Source organism: Bubalus kerabau, chromosome 11 (assembly GCF_029407905.1).
Source record: "Bubalus kerabau isolate K-KA32 ecotype Philippines breed swamp buffalo chromosome 11, PCC_UOA_SB_1v2, whole genome shotgun sequence".
In the NCBI taxonomy this organism is placed as follows: Eukaryota; Metazoa; Chordata; class Mammalia; order Artiodactyla; family Bovidae; genus Bubalus; species Bubalus kerabau.
This window is the reverse complement of record NC_073634.1, coordinates 69,338,427-69,356,079: the sequence shown is the minus strand read 5'-3', so window position 1 is coordinate 69,356,079 and position 17,653 is coordinate 69,338,427. Positions and strand designations below refer to the sequence as shown.

Genomic DNA, 17,653 nt, shown 5'->3' with positions numbered 1-17,653 from the left:
AGTGGATTTTTACCTTTCAAGTGTAATTTGACTTCCAAGTCTAACTCTGAGCTTTAAAAATTTTGTGATGAATTTGGCCTTTGAATAATAAGAAAGAAAATTACTTAAATACATATCTTTCCTGTTATTATAAGCAAAATGGCTTCCCAAAATTGTACTACTTGCAAAACTAAGATCACAGAGGAAGTTGAACTGCTGAATTATTTAAAGTAATCTGACTCACTGGAGGCTTAGCTTCTGAGATGGAAGAAGATACGATAGCTTACAAAAAAGTTACTGATAAATTCCAAGATGTAATTCACTTTGAAGAGAGTGAAATGTGGTTGGTGGGTAATGAATCTCTCTGACCTTATGTAATGAAAGAGTTGCATTTGCAGTTTGACAAAGGGGTTACAATTACAAGGCATCGCTGAACTTCTGGAAGAAGCTACTGCTGCAGATGGCCAAGTGGTCTACTGAGATGTCAGATATAAGACAGGAATAAACCTTACAGAGGTCAGGGGTTTGACCTTGGTAAGTCTAGACACACTAATATGATTATCATCACTCTAATCAAGTTAGAATGTAAACACACATTCTACAAAGCAAAGACTCCCTTGTGGTGATTATTTAGAGGATGATGAAAAGCTGCTTTCTGTCTCTGCTGAGAACACAATGTGAAGAAATGAGGTGACCTTCATTAGGTCAGTGGCTTTCAACAAGGGATGATTTGGCAACGCTGGTAAGGAGAGGGGAAAGGCAGAATGTTACTAGCATCTAGTTGGGGGAGGCCTGAGATGCTGCTAAATATCCTACAAGGCACAGGGCAAACTCCCACAAGAAGAATTATCTGGGCCAGAAATGTCAATAGTGCTGAGGTTGAGAAACCCTGGGCAAGATGGAAGAAAGAAATTTCTGAACCTGAGGTTGTATAAATCTCAGAATGGGTTTACAGCTCCAGGACTACTGTGGGGTGAATGAAACACTGGCCTCAGGGTGCATAATTTGAGAATGTCAAAAGCCCCAGTAATCAAGATAAATGATACTTTTAAAAAATCAGTGCAAAAAAATCCATGATGATCAGGGTATAAAAATTTTAAATAAAGACAGGATTGAACAGAGATGGGATTTGAATAGAGGAAGTTAATATAATATTTATCTTGATTACTGAGGAAGGCAAGGATCTCAGTCTCATTCTAGTCTTGGCCTGTTGATTATCAATGGTGTGGAATTGTTTCAGCTTAAAGGTGACTTGATTTGATTGTAATTAAGCTGGAGGTAGTTAAACCTGAGTGAAAGTGTTAGTCACTCAGTTGGACTCTTTGTGACCCTATGGATTGTAACCCACCAGCCTCGTCTGTCCAAGGAATTCTCCAGGCAAGAATACTGTGCTGCTGCTGCTAAGTCACTTCAGTCGTGTCCGACTCTGTGCGACCCCATAGACGGCAGTCCACCAGGCTCCCCTGTCCCTGGCATTCTCCAGGCAAGAACACAGGAGTGGGTTGCCATTTCCTTCTCCAATACATGAAAAGTGAAAAGTGAAAGTGAAGTTGCTCAGTCATGTCCGACTCTCAGAGACCCCATGGACTGCAGCCTACCAGGCTCCTCCATCCATGGGATTTTCCAGGCAAGAGTACTGGAGTGGGGTTCCATTGGCTTCTCCGAAGAATACTGTAGTGGGTAGCTATTCCCTTCTCCCGGGAATCTTTCCGGCCCAGGGACTGGACCCGGATTTCCTGCATTACGGGCTTCTCAGGTGGCTCAGTGGGTAAAGAATCTGCCTGCAATACAGGAGACACAGGAGACGCAGGTTTGATCCCTGGGTGGGGAAGATCCCCTGCAGGAGGGCATGGCAACCCACTCAAGTATTTTTGCCTGGAGAATACTATAGACAGAGGAGCCTGGAGGGCTATAGTCTGTAGGGTCACAAAGAGTTAGATATGACTGAAGCAACTGAGCACTCATGCTCACATGTTCCTGCATTGCAGGCAGATTCTTTACTGTTTGAGCCACCAGTAAGCCTCGTAGAAGGTAAATGAGAAGGTCTTTTCTGGTTCTAGAATTTTAGATTTCGGTAATTAAGTTAAATGAGGAAGCAACCTTCATGTTAAGCTGCACAGAATTTGTAACATGGCTTTTTAATTTCTCTGATTTATAGCATGGCCTTGGTTAGCCAAGTCATCTTTGTTATGAAATGTAATGTGTGATGGCATCTTAAAGAAATCTGTGGCATTAACTGTAGTCTTTAGCAACACCTTTCTATTGCAAATTTCCCTGCCAGGAAAAACTGTGTGACTTTCGCATTTTACTTTTCTCATCCTCTCCTCTTCTCAGTCCCCAAACCTACATACTATTATTTTCTGGGATACACAGATATTGCCATTCTTCTACATTTCTTGCTTCTTTTGTTCCCCCAAATGCCATGGATGGAATCTTTGTGTTTTGTATTTGTGTGTGTTTGTGTATGGGGGGGAGGGCAGATTTTAAATATTTTTCCTTCTAATAGCCTTGGGGGGATAGTCTGTCTAAATTTAATGACTAAGTTTATGTATGTGGGCTATAGTGTACTTACAACATAATGCTGATCTCCCAGAAATGCCAGATGAAAGCTTCAAAGATAATTTACTACCCTGGGCAGGGCAAGATAGGCAGTTATAAAAATTTTCAGTAATATTACTAATTAGGAGAAATGTGGTCTTGGAGCCGTATTAGAACAAACACTCTAACCTTTATAGATTGCCTTCCATTAATTTCCCTGGTTTCCGTCTATGAGCAGCTCCCGTTAAGAGTACCTGCATTCAGCAAATGTACTCTTGCATGAAGTAACTGGATATGGGACCTACCACTTCCCCACATCCTGTCACTTAATCTAACTGACATATGTACCATTCCTTTTGATCTATGCTAACCATCATTATCTCAATGCAGATCTCAACTTCCTATCTGTTATTTTAAAAAAATGCTTTAATCAGAGGGTAGCAACAAGTTGGGTTGAATTATAGGGTTTGTTTTGGGTTTAGAATTTGTTTCATTCTATTAGAAACAAAGTAACATCAAACTTGGGCTCCTTCTTCCCAACCCCTTAGTGGTTGCTATTTTGATGAGCTATTTTGTGTTTATTTCTTGAAAAATGAACAAAAGGAAAAGAAAAGAAAAAGGAACTAAGTGGTAGATGGGTAGATGAAGGAAATTCTAATTTAATTGGAATTACCAAAGCTGCTGCTGCTAAGTCGCTTCAGTCGTGTCCGACTCTGTGCGACCCCATAGACGTCAGTCCACCAGGCTCCCCCGTCCTTGGGCTTCTCCAGGCAAGAACACTGGAGTGGGTTGCCATTTCCTTCTCCAATGCATGAAAGTGAAAAGTGAAAGTGAAGTCGCTCAGTCGTGTCCAACTCCAAGCTAGACATCTCCAAGTGCTTTCTTCTCTTTCTTCTTCATACTTTTCATTTTCATTTTCATCCTGGTCCAGGGTGAACAAAAGTTCAAGTAGACTGACCACTACTTAAGCAAAGGATGCATTTAATTGTTTAGGATTTGGGACTATGAGCTGTCTGGGTGTGTACTTTGCTACAGAAAATCCACCAGGAGATCACAGGATCTAAATGATCCATGTGTGCCTAGGTTCTTCAGTTTTCAAGATGGTGATGAAAATGTTCAGTTTCCTTTATAATAAATAGGCTACCTGAACATTAGGTTTGTGGGCTTCCTATGGCAGAAAAGAAATTATGTCCCCTGGATAATTTTAGTTACATCCTCAGAAAGAAGATTAAGTGAGACAAATGGGGTGTTTCTTCTCTTTTCTATATTCCTGTTCTTTAAACAGTTGTTACTCCACCTATTTTATATAACCTTACAAACATATACTGAACAAATGGAGGAATAAGTAAATGAATCAGAGTTCATTGCAAATGGTAAGGATTCTTTTAGAAAACTTTGATCTTGGTCATACATTAAGTATGAGTCACGAGGTAAAATGTATTTCTTTTTACAGTGGTTTGCACTAATGATTGCTTAAAAGAGAATATCATACAAACAACATCGCACCCCACCCCCCCAAAAGAAAGAGAGAGTACCATACAACTTTTAAACAGAACCTTACAACTGCTAAATAAACTGTTACTTCTTTATTGGAGGCATCAACTTAGGGTTGGAACATTTTCCTTTAATCACCCTGCTCCCTATGTTAACAATATAATTTCATCTATGTTAAAAACAACTCCCTCCATTGCACTATTGTCCTTTTGTGCATGTTTAAAATTTTTCATAGAAAAAAAAATTAAAAGCTTTCCATCCACTGCACCAATTTATTGTTCATAGTAAATAAATCAGGGACTGCCTCTCATGTCTAATACTTTGAGGCAAACCCTTTAAATGCCATCTGGGTCATCTCAGTGCCAGGTTCTGTGCCCTAAGTTGCAGCTTATGTTCAGGTCTGTTTCAGATTATGTCAGTAGGATGGAAAACAATCCGTTACCATAGTAAGTCAGTACCTTCTCAATATACAAGTTCAATTATGATATTCTCACAGAAAGCTTCCATTGAAAGAAACTGACAAAAATAAATACTAGGCTCTTAGGGAATGATCATTTAGAGGTTGTCTCTTCTAAAAGAGTTGTTTTCTTCTCCTTTATAGATTTAGTGGAAACTCAAAGGAGGGTGAACCTCACATTTGTAGGACACTTGTACATCAGGCATGCTGCTAGGCGCTTTCAGTCAGCACCTCCTTACTCTCCACTGCAAGCGTGGGGTGACTGGTATCAGCCTCACCTTCCAAGTGAGAACTGAGGCAGCTGAAGTTCCGACCCCATTGCTTCTGGTGAGGAGGACCAATGGCGGACTAAAATACGGCTAAAAACTTTGTGAGGAAAGAGCTGTGTATCTACCAGGGGTGACGGGATGACAGGAGTCAGTCACCTCCTCCGGGAGGACACGAATGATGTTGGAGTCCTCAGGTTAGCCCCTCAGGAGGGAGAAGCCACCTTCCTTATTCGAGTGCTCTGGGTTTCACACAAAGGCCATCTCCTTTAGTGGGGTCTCAGAGTGCTGTAGAAGAGAACACTGACCTTCAGAAATGATGCCTTAGCACCCACATGTGCTAAATTTATTAGGATGATCGATTTGTTCCAGTTCAACTGTGACTGTCCCATTTTAAAAGTCAAAGTTGACGTATGGCAAAACCAATACAATATTGTAAAGCAATTAGCCTCCAATTAAAATAAATAAATTTAAATTAAAAAAAAAAAGTCAAAGTCCTGCATCCGGAGAACCCCATCAGTCTTTAGCAAACTGAGTTGGTTGGGTTCCAACATGGCTTTGTAAAAGTTAGTTGTTTGATTTCCGACAATCACACTGATGTGAGTCTCATGAAACACACCAAGGCATTGTAAAGACACCAAATTCATAAAGGAAGGTTCAGTGGTAAAGAACCCACTTGCCAAAGTAGGAGATTTGGTTTTGATCCCTGGGTCAGGAAGATCCCCTGGAGAAGGAAATGGCAACCCACTCCAGTATTCTTGCCTGGGAAATCCCATGGACAGAGGAGACTGGCAGACTGCAGTCCATGGGGTCCCAAAAGAGTTGGACACAATTTAGTGATTAAACAACAACATAAAGGAAATAAAGTATTGCATTTTCAATGACTCCTCTGCCACAGGAGAGACTAAGCTTCTGTGACTTGGCTTTGGTAGTGGTAAAATGTAGTCACCAGAGCTCATGCTGGCAAATCAACATAATTTCTGGGTTCCTCTAAACCTGAGGAATTGATATTTCTTTCACAGGTCAGTCCTGCCCCAATGACTTCACTATTCCTATTTGAATGAGTGGGTAGGCTGAACACATAAAACTTAACTTCGTGTTATACCCACTATTAAATAAGGACAGAGGGTGTAATTTCATAAGACGGAGTAGGGTCCAGGGAGACATTTCCATTTGACATCATAACAGCATTAGCTTGGAAAATTATCTGGACCCATGCAGAGGATACACTGGGTTTAGTTCAAACCCACCAAGTCCAGCTGTTTATAATAGATTCCTTTATGCAGTCTCTGGACACTTGACATGAACTATGAAGTATATTTAGCAGATCTGCAAAAAGGGAAAAAGCATTTGGAGGTATTTAGTAAAGTGAACTCGTTGGAAAAAGAAAAACAGAAAGGGTAAAAAATAAGTCCATCAGGATGAGAAAGGAAAAAAATAGGAATGGAAAGTACAGGGAAATACAGCAAGTTTTAGTTTAGATCTGTTAATTTATCTTTTTAAAACCTATTTTGGGCCTGAATTATGTTGTAGCCTAGGAATATTTAATCCAGACAAGGCTAAATGGTAAAGACAGACTGATTTTTATAGTAATTCATTTAGCATTAGATGTCTGTGTCATTTTCTTCCTGACTGTTTTTTATAACTCTGCTCTGGGAGTCCCCCAAGAGCAGTTTGGTCTTCAAGTCTTTCAACTGGTTTCAAATAATTTTTCAGATAGGCAAAAAGATTTGTCTTTCAGAAAACCTCTATTATTTTTGAATAATAATCAATATCAGGGAGAGAAATCATCTACATCCTGAAGACAAAAAGAACTTAACATCTATTAAAATACGATTAGCATGGGACTTCCCTGGTAGTCTAGTGATTAAGACTTCAAGCTCCCAATTCAGGGGGCCTGGGTTCAATCCCTGGTTAGGGAATTAGATCCCATATACTGCAACTAGCATAGATGGATTGTCAGAGTTTACTTAAATACTAGGAGTTCTGTGAGTCTCAAGGTGTGGTCTGGAAACAGCAGTATGAGTGTCCCCTGGGAACCTTCCAGAAATGAAAATGCTTTGCTCCCCACCCCAGACATGCTGAATAATTAACTCTGGGGGTGTGGAGCAGAGAGGAGGCAGCAATCGGTATCACAACTAGTCTTCTGGGTAATTTTGATGCACAGGAACTTTGAAAATCACCGAATTCATATATCCACAGTGGTGGTTTTATTTCCTAACTACTCTGTTTTATCACAAGGACAGGCTTTACCAACCAGGCAACTAAACTAAAAAGTTCACTCAATCTTCAAAAATTGGTCACGTCTTGCCTGATGTTGCCTCTGGTGGCAGCAGAGTCTGCAATCTGCAGAATAGCTCTAGCATATGGGTCATATTGTCAATCATTATTAAAATCCTTACTAAGGATCTTTTCTAATTTCAAAATTTGTTGGGAGATAAATGACATATAACATTGTCTATATCCTGCACACGTTTTCTTTCTTACATTTTAAATCATCTCTGAATTAGTTATAATACATCATACAATGTAAATGCTGTGTAAATAGTTGTAAATACAATGTAAATGCTATATAAATGGGCTTCCCAGGTGGTAAAGAACCTGCCTGCCAATGCAGGAGACATAAAAGACACAAGTTCCATCCCTGGTTCTGGTTTGATCCCTGGGTTTGGAAGATCCCCTGGAGGAGGGCATGGCAACCCACTCCAGTATTCTTGCCTGGAGAATCCCATGGACAGAGGAGCCTGGTGGGCTACAGTCCATAGAGTCGCAAAGAGTAGGACATGGCTGAAGTGACCTAGCACTCAGCACGCTATGTAAACACGTGTCAGTGTGGAGCGAATTCAAGTTTTGGTTTTTGAAACTTTCTGGAATTACAAAAACTTTTTTTTCCCTTTGATTTGCGGTTGGTTGAACCCTCAGATGTGGAACCTGCAGATTCCAAGGGCTAAATCCAGGGCTTCTGCTTTTCTGGTTGAATCTTGACTGATACAAATTGGCAATAGTGTCAAGTCCAACTCAAGGCATGCTTTTGTATGATTCCTGAGCCAAGAATGTCTTTTATGTTTTTAGGGAGTTGTAAAATAAAGCAAAGAATATGTGACAGAGACCATATATGTCCTACAAGGCTGAAAATATTTACTCTCTGACCCATTACACGGAGAAGGCAATGGCATCCCACTCCAGTACTCTTGCGTGGAAAATCCCATGGACAGAGAAGCCTGGTAGGCTGCAGTCCATGGGGTCACTAAGAGTCGGACACAACTGAGTGACTTCACTTTCACTTTTCACTTTCATTCATTGGAGAAGGAAATGGCAACCCACTCCAGTGTTCTTGCCTGGAAAATCCCAGGGACGGGGGAGCCTAGTGGGCTGCCGTCTATGAGTTCGCATAGAGTCGAACACAACTGAAGCGACTTAGCAGCAGCAGCAGCAGGCCCATTACAAAAAGTTTGCTGACCCTTGTAGGAAAAGTAGGAGAGTAAAATGCTATGGCTGCTTTTTAAACAGTTAGACAGTCTCTTAAAAACATAAGCACAAATTTATCATATGGCCCAGAAATCCTGCTCCTATGTATTACTGAAAAGAAACAAAAATTCAAAGACTTGTACCTAACTGTTCATAGCTATTTGATTCATAATAACCAAAAAATTAAACAACATAAAGGCCCATTAACAACTGTATAGATAGACAAACTGTGATACATTCATAGAATAACAAGGAATTAACCACTGATACCCAACACAGAAAAACATAAAAAAAAATTATGCTAAGTGAAAGAAGGCAGAGACAGAAGAACGCATATTGTATGATTTCCACTCCTTTTATATGAAGTCCCAGAATTGACGATATCAATCTCTAGTGACAGAAAAAGTGCTGGTTGCCTGAGAGGTCAGTGGGGTGTTGACCTGAAAAGAGCTTGAGTGAACAGCTCAAGGAACAGCTTGATTGAAAAGGTCTCACATTTGCCAAAACCCATTAAACTGAACAATTAAAGTGCATAAATTACACATCCATGAAAGCGTTATTCACTCAGTTGTGTCCAACTCTTTGTGACCCCATGGACTATAGCCCTCCTGGCTCTTCTATCCATGGAATTATCCGAACAAGAATACTGGAGTGGGTAGCCATTCCCATCCATCTCCAAGGGATCTTTCCAACCCAGGGATCGAACACGGGTCTCCTACATTGCAGGCAGGTAGATTTTTTACCATCTGAGCCACCAGGAAAGCCCTATACCTCCAAGAAGCTGACTTAGAAAAAAAAGTCACAGATACACATTGGTTTAAAACCTAAACTTCCTATTTAGGCCACCTGTGTAACCAACATGGCAATGATTGCTGTGTTAGTTTCCTAGAGTTGTTCTAACAAAGTACCACAAACTGGGTAGGCTTAAGTGGCAGAAATCTGTCTCATAACTTTGGAGGCCAGAAATCCAGAATCAAGGTCTTGGCAGCATTGGTTCTTTCTGAGAGAACCTGTTCTGTGCCTCCCTCCTAACTTATTGGTTTGCTGTCAATCTCTGCTGTTCTTTTCCTTCAGATATATCACTCTGATTGCGGCTTTCTCCTGTGTATGTTTCTGTCTCAATTTCCCATTTCCCCCATTTCATAAGGACATTGGTCAAACTAGCTTAGAACTCACCCTAAGGATTTCGTCTTAGCTTGATGATTTGCAAAAATCCTATTATCAGATAAGGTCCCACTCACAGGTACTGGGGGTTAGGATTGTAACATCTTTTGGTGGTAGGGGGGAATAATTCAATCACAAATTGACAGTTGTTTACGAATTAATGTAGAGGTGTAGGACTTGGCCTTATGAATTCCATCATCTCAACAAATTCCTCTTTTCCTTAAGCCATAAGCTTTCAGAATCTTTGCCCCATCTTTCCTGTCTATCAAGTTATCTTGATCTAGGCCAAGTTCTACAGGATAATCATAATTAAATTGATTTGGGAGGAGGCAAACATTTACACAGAAAAAGACAAACATATGTATTCAATATGCAGCTAACCCATTCATTGATTTACATCAAGGCTTTAAAGTAAATACTACCTATTTAGAAAGGTTGCTTTACCTAAAATAGTATGGTTGCAGCCACAGCTGCCTTTACAAAGTCTATTTTTGAGACTTCTGAATCTGCCATAGCCACACGTGCGACCAATAAACCAATAGTAAAAATCATTTCTATTAATAATATTTTGCTTCCCTTTTCAGAGTGGAAAGTTTCTAAGGCTGACTTCTTCCTTGTCCATTTATTTTTAAATGAAATGCTCTAGAATACTTACTCTAAAATTCTCTAGTGAAAGAGTTAAGATGTTTTTAATGGACAAAGCTATATCTGCCTTGCTTTTTCTTTGCATCTCTTAATTTCAACATCATATAAAAATTTCACAGAATAGAATAATTCTATTGGAAAATAGAAGAAAAAGTTCATCCAGATGTAACTGTATTTTTCCTGAAATTCTGTACACACTCCATTTAGATGTACTGTACTGATTGAACATATTTTTTTCCTTCATAATATAGATGTTCTTCTTCCTGATAGTTACTTTGATAGTATAACATTTCCACTGCAGTTTTGTTCAGAGAGGAAAACAATGTCAGATTCCTTTCTTTAAATGAACCTGGTTCACACATTTCCTAGCTTTTTCTTTATATAACAGCTGAAAAGATGAATCTAATCATCAATTATCCAATCAACGACTAGATGGGCTTATAGTAATGTTCCAGGCACTGAAAAGAAATTAGAGAGGAAGAAAAGAGGTCACTGTCCTTAAGAACGGGAAATCTAGCTGAGGAGTTTACAAAAGAAGTGTGGGATCTGCATGCAGATCAGATTCTCTGCTGTGTTTATCTGCACAGTATACTTCTATGCCACCTCCTCTGAACTGCTATTAGATGACGGCAGCTAAAGGTCAAAGACACTGATGAAAGTGAGCATGGAAAGGAAGCAGTAGACGTGTCAGCCTGGGGAAGGTCCCCCAGGCCGCTGTGTGTTGCTGCCAAGGGAAAAGATTAAGTGTGACTTGATCTCTACAAGGTATTTGCTCATGAAGCTACACAGGTGCTTGAGGGAATGTCTGTGAAAATAATACTAATAAGCTAGTGAGATGTCATTTATAATTGAATATGAAAGGAAAATATGTTATTGACATACTATATGAAAACAGAGATTCCTCTCCATTTGAAATGAAAGAAACTCACGTTGACAGCTGCTAATGAAAAAGAAATTTCTACTACCTTCCCTGTGAGACAAAGCAAAACCACCTTCTTTCACATTAAATATTTAATTTCTGGATGTGGAAAATTAATTATGCTGTAGATGAGATGAAGTCAATTTTTTTTTAATTTGGATTTTTAAGCTCATGATATCTTCTATCCAGATGCTAATATTTCACTGGAGGGACAGAGGTTTTATAGATTTACCAAAAAATGGGGCCCCCTCCATGAAGAATTTTTTTTTTTCCTCTGATTAGTGGAAGTCAGGGCATAGAGCAAGTCCAAAATAGTGAAAATTACTAGAAATGCCTCTACTCAAACATTTCCAGTCTTGTTTGAGTCTGGGATAATTGTTTCCATGTCCTAGCTTAATTTGTTAGCATAAACAGTTTTATGAGTTTATCTGAATTTTTTTTTTTTTAACTTTCCAAGTTCCTTTTGCTTACAGGGTCCTAGCCTTTCTTTCTTTCTTTTCAATATTATTCATCAATTTGGTTGCAAAGGTCTTAGTTGCAACATGCGGGATCTGTGATCTTACCTGTGGCATGTGAGATCTTTAGGTGGGGCATGGGGATCTAGTTCCCCAACCAGGGATTGAACCTGGGCACTCTGCATTGGGAATGAGGAGTCTCTAGACCACCAGGGAAGTCCCCTAGACTTTCTTTGGGAAAGGGCAGGACTCACACCTTTTCAAATATTCACTGTGATTTATAATCCTATAAAACAATCTGCTTGATTAGGGCTGAGGTTCTATGGACTATAGACTAAGGTTCGTGACACTGTACAGGAGACAGGGATCAAGACCATCTGCAAGAAAAAGAAATGCAAAAAAGCAAAATGGCTGTCTGAGGAGGCCTTACAAATAGCTGTGAAAAGAAGAGAAGTGAAAAGCAAAGGAGAAAAGGAAAGATATAAGCATCTGAATGCAGAGTTCCAAAGAATAGCAAGGAGACATAAGAAAGCCTTCCTCAGCGATCAATGCAAAGAAATAGAGGAAAACAACAGAATGGGAAAGATTAGAGATCTCTTCAAGAAAATTAGAGATACCAAGGGAACATTTCATGCAAAGATGGGCTCAATAAAGGACAGAAATGGTAGAGACCTAACAGAAGCAGAAGATATTAAGAAGAGGTGGCAAGAATACACAGAAGAACTGTACAAAAAAGATCTTCACCACCCAGATAATCACGATGGTGTGAGCACTGACCTAGAGCCAGACATCCTGGAATGTGAAGTCAAGTGGGCCTTAGAAAATATTACTATGAACAAAGCTAGTGGAGGTGATGGAATTCCAGTGGAGCTATTTCAAATCCTGAAAGATGATGCTGTTAAAGTGCTGCACTCAATATGCCAGCAAATTTGGAAAACTCAGCAGTGGCCACAGGACTGGAAAAGGTCAGTTTTCATTCCAACCCCAAAGAAAGGCAATGCCAAAGAATGCTCAAACTACTGCACAATTGCACTCATCTCACATGCTAGTAAAGTAATGCTCAAAATTCTCCAAGCCAGGCTTCAGCAGTACATGAACTGTGAACTTCCAGATGTTCAAGTTTGTTTTAGAAAAGGCAGAGGAACCAAAGATCAAATTGCCAACATCTGCTGGATCATGGAAAAAGCAAGAGATTTCCAGAAAAACATCTATTTCTCCTTTATTGACTATGCCAAGGCCTTTGACTGTGTGGATCACAACAAACTGTGGAAAATTCTGAAAGAGATGGGAATACTGGACCCTGACCTGCCTCTTGAGAAACCTATATGCAGGTCAGGAAGCAACAGTTAGAACTGGACATGGAACAACAGACTGGTTCCAAATAGGAAAAGGAGTTCGTCAAGGCTGTATATTGGCACCCTGCTTATTTAACTTCTATGCAGAGTACATCATGAGAAACGCTGGGCTGGAAGAAGCACAAGCTAGAATCAAGATTGCCAGGAGAAATATCAATAACCTCAGATATGCAGATGACACCACCCTTATGGCAGAAAGTGAAGAGGAACTCAAAAGCCTCTTGATGAAAGTGAAAGAGGAGAGTGAAAAAGTTGGCTTAAAGCTCAAGATTCAGAAAACGAAGATCATGGCATCTGGTCCCATCACTTCATGGGAAATAGATGGGGAAACAGTGGAAACAGTGGCAGACTTTATATTTGGGGCCCCAAAATCACTGCAGATGGTGATTGCAGCCATGAAATTAAAAGATGCTTACTCCTTGGAAGGAAAATTATGACCAACCTAGATAGCATAATCAAAAGCAGAGACATTACTTTGCCAAAAAAGGTCCATCTAGTCAAGACTATGGTTTTTCCAGTGGTCATGTATGGATGTGAGAGTTGGACCATAAAGTAGGCTGAGCACTAAAGAATTGACGCTTTTGAACTGTGGTGTTGGAGAAGGCTCTTGAGAGTCCCTTGGACTGCAAGGAGATCCAACCAGTCCATTCTGACAGAGATCAGCCCTGGGTGTTCTTTGGAAGGACTGATGCTAAAGCTGAAACTCCAGTACATTGGCCACCTCATGTGCAGAGTTGACTCATTGGAAAAGACTCTGATGCTGGGAGGGATTGGGGGCAGGAGGAAAAGTGGAAGACAGAGGATGAGATGGTTGGATGGCATCACCGACTCGATGGACGTGAGTTTGAGTGAAGTCTGGGAGATGGTGATGGACAGGGAGGCCTGGTGTGCTGCGATTCATGGGGTTGCAAAGAGTTGGACATGACTGAGCGGCTGAACTGAACTCACCGATTATGGTGACTAGGGCAAAATTCCCCAATAAATGATTAAACACCTCAATGGGGACACACTCCCCTTCAAGGTGTTTAATGGAGCTATTAACTCTTAGTGAGAAGCAGCCGGAAACACTTGCATTTCACTCTCATGGCTGGCTCACTCACTGGGCATATGAGGTTGTCATAATGGCCTCATAAAACACAACTGATTGTCTCATTCCTCAATTAACATCTTATAAAGTTGGCAATATGATTATGATAGAATCAAATCATAAGTGAATTTGCATTTTTGTCTGCACACACCATAGCTTCCTCAAAACAATTTATGGAATAGTGTGGGTAGGAAGGGGGTTGTCAAGCTCTTTTAAACCTTTAAGGAAAATAGCAAAGTTTAGTGAGTGCAAACGGGTGCTGTCAATGGGAAGGAATCTTAGCCCTCTGACTCTTTAGCCAGTTTCTTCTCTTTAGCATATACTGTTTACAATAGCCAAGACCTGGAAACAACCTAAAGCCCCATTGACAGATGAATGGATAAAGAAGATGCATACAGTGGAATATTACCCAGCCATAAAAAAGAATGAAATGATGCCATTTGCAGAAGCTTGATGGACCTGTTACTTCCTTCAACTTACTTATCATATTTACTTCAACTAAGTGAAGTGAGACAGAGAAAGATAAAAATCATATGATATTGCTTATATGTGGAATCCAAAAAAAATGACAGAAATGAACTTATTTACAAGATGGAAACAGACTCACAGACATAAAAAACAAACTTAGGGTTACCAAAGAGGAAAGAGTGAGGGAGGAATGAATTGGGAGTTTGGAATTAACAGATACACACTACTAGATACAAAAAATAGATAAATAACAAGCACCTACTGTATAGCTTCCCTGCTGGCTCAGATGGTAAAGAATGTGCCTGCAATGCAGGAGACCTGGGTTCAATCCCTGGGTTGGGAAGATCCCCTGGAGAAAGGAATGGCTACCCATAGTATTGTTGCCTGGAGAATTCCATGGACAGAGGATCCTGATGGGCTACAGTCCATGGGGTTGCAAAGAAGTCAGATACGACAGAGCGACCAACACTTTACTTTTCTTTCACTGTATAGCACTTCAATATCTTGTAATAATCTATGATGGAAAAGAATATGAAAATGAATGTATATATCTGGGGGCTTGGTAGCTCAGTGGTAAAGAATCTGCCTGCCAATGCAGGAGACATAGGTTTGATCCCTAATCCAGGAAGACTTCACATGCTGTGGAGCAACCAAGCTCATGTGCCACAACTATTGAGCCTGTGTTCCAGAGCCTGGGAGTTATAACTACTGAGCCCACGTGCTGAAACTACGGAAGCCCTCACCCTAGAGTCTGTGCTCTGCACCAAAAGGAGACACTGGAATGAGAAGCCTAGGCACCACAACTGGAGAAAAGCCTGAGCAGCAACAAAGACCCAGAGCAGCCAAAAATAAATAAATAAATAATAAAATTTAAAAAATTAAAGCCTTTTAAGAAGAATATATAAACCTGAATCCTTGATCATAAATCAAGAAAACTCAGGTTATTCTTCACGTGCGAATGGCAGGAGATAGCTTTGAAATCAGAGAACAGAACTACATGCAATTCACAGGGATGCAGTTCACAGGAAGGGTTTATTCTGAGTAATAAATTTTTATATATATATATATATATTTGAGTATGTCTATAAACATTGACTTTTTTTTTGAAGAATGCTATTAAACAGCTAGGTTTAAAGGAATATGACAAGAATAAATTTTTTAAAATAAGCATTGCCTTTAGCACAATTATTTTTTCAAGTGGCTAATTCTAGGAAAGTTTCCAAATCCTGTCTTATCCCATTTTTTGTGTGCAAATCTTTTAGGATAATAAAGCACAGAGAGATACAGATGAATGCTATGGTCTGGATGTTTACATATTCCCCAAATTCATACACTGAAAATCTAATGTTCAAGCTGAAGGTATTAGGAGCCGGGTGGGGCCTTTGGGAGATGATTAGATCATAAGGGTGGACCCCTCATGATGGAGTTAGCTCCCTCATAAATAAGGTCCGAGAGAGCTCCCTTCTTCCTTCTCCAAGTGATGATGCTAATACAAGAAGTTGGAAGTCCTTGACTGGAAGATAATCCTCATCTGACCATACTTACACCCTGATCTTGGACCTCCAGCCTCCATAACGGTAAGAAACAGATGTCTGTTATTTATAAGCCACTCAGTCTATAATATTTTGATGCCAGCATACAGGGACTAAGACGATAATGGAACAACTACCATTCTTCTGTTTTGGAATGCCTTATGAGCTGACAACCTATTTAGATATTCTGATCTCACCAGAATGTTTCTGATTAATGAAATACTGTAACACAGGGCATTGGAGTGGGGAGAAGGAAGGAAAGAAGGACCAGGCAATAGAAAGAAAAAGAGGAAGTGGCTTATATACTGAGGTCATTTAGGCAAACAGTAAAGATGGTGAGGCAGCAATTCCTCATCCTCTAAAAACTCCTTTTGTTGGTTTCAAGACAGAAAGTCTCACCATCTGGGCATTCTCTGGCAGCAATACTCAGGCATGACTCTGGAAGTTTTAAATGTTGAAATCAGGAATTATAGGAGAAAAAACTGTGGTGAAGGAAAAGAAGAGGGAAGAAAAGTGGATGAAAAGGGAGGAAGAGAAGACGGGGAGGTATTCCCAGCTGTAAATTTGAATCTGAGCTCCATCCCAAGGAGGGTCTTTTCTTCACTGCTCTACTTATAAGATGTAGAATAGAGTCTGTCATTTAATAGAGATTCAGTAAATATTTGTTGAACAAATCATGGGATTGTGGTGCTACCGTGATGTGGATGGTTGGGTGTACAGTAAGCAGTTCAGGAGGTGCACCCTCAGATCTCCCTTTAAGAAAGAATTTATCATTCAGTTGTACAACTTGACTGAGAATCACCAATTGGCTGAATCTTTAGGCTCTGCTTCAGTTTTTAAGTTGAAGGCACTTAAAAATGACAATGACAGACCAGAGGAATGGGTGCCAGTTCCTCGCCACCTCTGCCCAGTGTGGTCTCCTCTGGGGAGTTCTTTGCTCTGGAACTTATTGTAGTTGGGGTGGCCGAGACCCTATCAGATGTACATCGTGGTCTGAGACTCTGCTCAATTCTGCTTCCTCCCTCTTTATCTTTCAGAGACATCCCTACTTACCCCAATCCCAAACCTCTTGTACTAACTGCATTTCAGTGTTTGCTTCCACGACTTAGACCTAAAGGTGTGACATTTTGCCTGGAAGTCTCATTACCACTTTGGTGCAGGATGAACTGTCAAGTTCTGAGTTATTCTGGGTGATGTTTCAGTTTTTCCAAATCTCAACAGTCTTCCTGGTAAGGCTATGTACCTAACTTTCAAGCATAGTGCTACTGAAAATGTGATTTCTGGACTGATGCCAATTCCCAAACTATTTGTTATTACCTGTCCACAATAAGATGAGGGCAAAACTGAGAATAATAGTTTAAATTTTTTTTGACAATTTGGCATCCCTCCAGCAACCAAGATCAGAGAACTGGTTTTCTTGAGTACAGTCTGGATGTTGTTGAACTCACACTGTGACTTCCACGTTGTGTGAATTGTGTACTAGTCGTGTGTTGTAGGATCACACTATAATTTGTGATATTTTAAGGTTAGTTTGTAATTATGCTCTCAGTTCAGTTCAGTCACTCAGCCGTGTCCGACTCTTTGCAATCCCGTGAATCGCAGCATGCCAGGCCTCCCTGTCCATCACCAACTCCCGGAGTTCACTCAGACTCACGTCCATCGAGTCGGTGATGCCATCCAGCCATCTCATCCAACCAGGGTGTCATACGTTGCAGGCAGATTCTCTACGGTCTGAGCCACCAGGGATACAAATCTAGAAAAACGGACCGGCGCCCCACAACCCCCAGCATACCCATTCCCTCCCACAGCTTCAGTCAGTGGGGCCA

The 17,653-nt window shown here is 40.4% G+C and overlaps 1 protein-coding gene across 12 annotated transcripts in view; it reads left to right on the top strand.

Moving 5' to 3' along the window:
* The first annotated feature begins 15,714 nt into the window (after positions 1–15,714).
* C1D (C1D nuclear receptor corepressor) overlaps positions 15,715–17,653 on the top strand; it is a 132,374-nt gene continuing 130,435 nt past the window's right edge. For all 12 annotated transcript variants that reach the window (XM_055540509.1, XM_055540506.1, XM_055540505.1 and 9 more), the window contains exon 1: positions 15,715–15,872. The gene's annotated coding sequence lies outside the window, so the exon portion shown is untranslated. The remainder of the gene's footprint in view (positions 15,873–17,653) is intronic.